A 4,304-nucleotide genomic window follows, 5' to 3' on the forward strand; every position below is an offset into this window, starting at 1 on the left:
GGAGGGGAGGGGAGGGGAGGGGAGGGGAGGGGAAGGGGAAAAGGAAAGGAAAGGAAAGGAGGACATAAAGGAAGAAAAGAAAGGAAGGAAGCAAAAGAAAGTCACCATCAAAAGACACAAGCCACAGAGCAAGAAGGCAACCCACGGAATGGAAGAAAATATCTCCAAATCATAGATTAATATCCAAAACATATAGAGAACTCCTATAGCTCAGCAATAATGACAAAAAAAAAAGAGCCCTCAATTAAAAATTGAGCAAAGGGCTTGAACAGACATTTCTCCAAAGAAGATGCCTAAGTGGCCAGTAAGCCCATGAGGAGAGGCTCAGCATCACTGATCATTCAGGAAACGCACAGGAAAACAGGAGCGGGCCCTCGCACAGCGCGGGTTAGGACCGTGTGGTTCCACTGAATTGCTTATAAATTGCTTATAAATACCATCCAGGACCGTAAACGTATTTTTCTCTTCCTTACGACTTCCTTAACAACACTGTCCTTTCTCTCACAATGACTTCATTATAAGAACACGGCACCTAATACCTGAACATACAAAATACGTACATGGAACATGCAAAACATGCATTCATGGACCGTCCACGTTATCGCTAAGGTTTCCGGCCAACAGTAGGCTGACTGCAGTTAGGTTTCGGAGAGCCGAAAGCTGTATGTGGGCTTTCGGCTTGTGGGATGTGGTCGGTGCCCCTAATTCCTGTCTTCAAGTATCAACTGTACGAGATACGGCCTTACACACCTGAGGACAGCTGCTGTTAAAACACACACACACACACACACACACACACACACACACACACACACAGAAAATAACAAGTGTTGGCGATGATGTTGTGAAACTAGAACCTTCAGGCACTGTTGGTGGGAATATAAAACGGCACGGCTGTTCGCTGCGGAAAACAGTGCGGGGGTTCTTCAAAAACTTAAAAATAGAACTCCCATATGATCCAGAAGTTGCATTTATGGGGTCAACACCCAAGAGAATTGAACGCAGGGATTTGGGGAGCCTGGGTGGCTCAGTCCGTTGAGCATCCGACTCTTGATTTCAGTTCAGGTCATGATCCCAGGGTCGTGGGATCCAGTCCCTGGATGGGCTTGGTACTGGGCATGGAGCCTACTTAAGTCTCTCTCTCTCTCTCTCTCTCTCTCTCTCTCTCTCTCTCAAAAGAAAGCAAGCAGGAACTCTAAGAAATATTTGCACACCTATGTTCAGTGCACAGGGCATGATTCACGATACCTAAAACGTGGAAGCAACCCAGCGCCCATCGACACATGAATGCACAAACAAGACGCGGTCCGTCCACACAATGGAACATTTAGCCGAAAAAGAAAGGATAATCTGACACCTGCCACAACATGGAAGAACCCAGAAGACACTAGGCCCCGTGACATAAGCCAGACACAAAAAGACAAATACTGTACAAATCCACTGAAATGAGGTCCCCGGAGTAGCCAGAGATGTAGACAGAAGGCGGATGGTGGGAGCCAGGGGCGGGGGAGGGGAAGGGGAGTCAGCATTTCACGGGGACCGAGATTCAGTTCGGAAAGATGAGAAAGTTCTGGAGGCGGATGGTGGTGATGGTTGCACAACACTAGGGACGTATTTAATACCACTGACTTCTATGCCTATAAATGGTTGAGATGGCAAATTTTATGTTATGTGTATTTTACCAAAATATTTAAAAACTGGGGGGGGGGGGGAGAGGGAGGGACACAGAGCAAGCGGTCATGTCTGAAGCATGGGCTGGCATGTCTGTAGAACCCCAGACATGTCCAGCCCTCCAGGGCTCCCACCTCCCATAGGATAAAAGCCCAAGTCCTCCAGAGGCCCAGAAGGCACTGTACCACCTGCCCCTCTCCCTCCCTGCCCTTGTTCCTCCCACTCGGGCCACTTGCTCACTCCACTCGGGCCACGAAGGCCTCCTTCCTGTTCCTCTGACATGCCAGGCCTGGTCCCACCCCAGGGCCTTTGCACAGTATATGCCTTCTACCTGGAATGCCCTCCCACTTCAATATCTATACGGCTGATCCCCTCTCTCAATGCCCGCAACCCTCTGTGCAGGACAGAGTGCTTGCGCCCACCTAATCCCCTCTATGTCAGACTTGAAGTTTGGGGAACAAGGCCCGACCCAGCAGCGCGTGGTCTCAGAGACACAACATCCAGGTGGTCTGCGCTAAGTGACTCCACCCTCAGGGCCAACCGTGGGTCGTCGCGGCGTGTCTCGCCTCCCCTTCCCATCTGAGCAGGGCCCAGAGCCCCCCAGGCACCTGCTACTGCCATACGGTGGGCACAAAACAATTGCTCAATAAACACGTGGATGAAAATGCATTATGGAGGGATAGAGAAGAGAGAGAGAGGAAGAGAAAGAGATACAGAAACAGAAAAGGCAGGAAGGGCAGAGAGGGAAGGAGAGACGGAGGCCAGCAAAGAAAGAGAAAGAGAGAGCACAGACGGCCACTAAGCCACGAACGACGTCCCACACACGCAGCAGACCCCAGCAGACAACAGCCAGAGGTCTGTGACCACGAACTCGGCAACAAACGCTCGGTCCCATCCCCACGGCCACTGGACCCCAACTCCCCCAAGTCCCTAGCATACGTGCATCTCCCCACGACAGTCAGACCCCACAACAGACACACCCTGAGGACACACACACGCACACCCACGGGTCCGCATGGCTGCCGGACCCACCTAACCACCAGATCCTGGAACACGTGGGACCCCCCTCACCCCGTGACAAACCCCACCCTCTCCTACAGCCAGACCCCTAGACGACCACACCACAGCAGACCCTCCCAGGTCCCCAGGCATCCTCTTCTGGGACCTCGACCTCCCACTCAGCGCCCCCCCCCCTACACACACACACCCCAACAGGTGTAGCCACCCATGGGGACCAGCACTATCCGGTCCTTTTCAGGGTTACACGAAGCTGGTACTTTTCATCCCGTAAGTGCTGACAAGGCGACAACAGCTGTCGTCAGCCTCCTGAGGTGGGGAACAGGGGTCGGGTGTGGGGGCCACACGAGTGGAGGGAGCAGAGGGGAGGGCCGGAGCCGGGAGGGGAAAGGGAAGGGACACAAGCCAACAGAAGCTGGGGCACAGAGAGGAGGTGGCCGCAGGAGGCCCCCCAAAATGGAGGCGGGCATTGGGGTCTGAAGCCAGACGGTCCCGCACACGGCTGGCCCTGGCCCCCACCCCACCGGCCAGCCCGCCCCGTCCCTTCCCCGGGGCCCCGCCGGGTCCCTCCGACTTGGAGAGAGGCCTGTTCTTCCTCAGCCAGCCCTGAGCCCGGGCTCAGATGAGGCAACAGAGATGTGGCCGACAGAGACAGAGAGATACACAGGTAGGGAGACACCCAGAGAGAATCCCAGAGAGAGCCAGAGACCCAGCGAGACAGGGAGAGACACAGAAAGAGAGAGAGCTGGGGCAGGAAAGCTGGAGGGGGGCAGAAAGAGAAAGGGACTGAGATGGGCAGCAGGAGGTGGCCTGGGGGTGGGGGGGGGGTTGTTCCCGGGGTTCCCCCAGTGCCCTGGATGTCGGCCAGCCCAGGGGGACCTCTACCTGCACACGGGGCTCACTTCCCCGGTCGCTGTTTCCCAGCCGGTCCTGCGCGAGCCACGAGCCACATCAGCCGCGTGGGGCCTCCAAACTCCTCCGCGGTGGAGGGAGTCACCAGCGCTTCCGTAAAGGTGACACCCCGGCCCCCAGCCTGTAGCTCGTGGCTTTCCCTGCAGAGCGGTCCCCCCCCCCCACCTGGTGTCTGCCAGGGGAGCAGCTGTTTGTGGGCTGGCTTCAACTCCGGGTGGGGGTGGGGGTGGGGGGGTCACTGGGGAGCAAACCTCACCACCAGGCTTGCGCCAAGGGGGGGGGGGGGTCCTGCTGGTCTGCCCCCTGGGGGCCCAGCAAGCGGGTGGTCTGGCTGGCCAAAGCCCCAGAATGTCATTCCACCCCCCTAAGACCCTTCTGGAAAGATCAGAGGAGCAAAAGCAAAGGTCCCTTTCTCTTCCAAGTGAGGACACTCCCCTGCTCAAACACCCTCTGTGGCTCCTCCTTGCCGTTCAGATTTCCTAATCCTTCTCCCCGAAGACATACGCCCTCTGCCCAGTCTACCCACCAGAGGAGGCAAGCACACAGCAATTTAGTAACGTGCCCCCCGGGGGAACGTGAAGCCCGATCTTTCACTTCAGTATGAATTTCCAGAGCGGACATGAGTGAATGCGGACGGCAGGTATTCCAGGCAGAGGGAACAGCACAGGCGAAGGCTTAGAGGCAAGGATCCGCATGGACGTGTT

This window comes from Herpailurus yagouaroundi, unplaced genomic scaffold (genome assembly GCF_014898765.1).
Source record: "Herpailurus yagouaroundi ecotype Mexico unplaced genomic scaffold, PumYag 200, whole genome shotgun sequence".
NCBI classification, from domain to species: domain Eukaryota; kingdom Metazoa; phylum Chordata; class Mammalia; order Carnivora; family Felidae; genus Herpailurus; species Herpailurus yagouaroundi.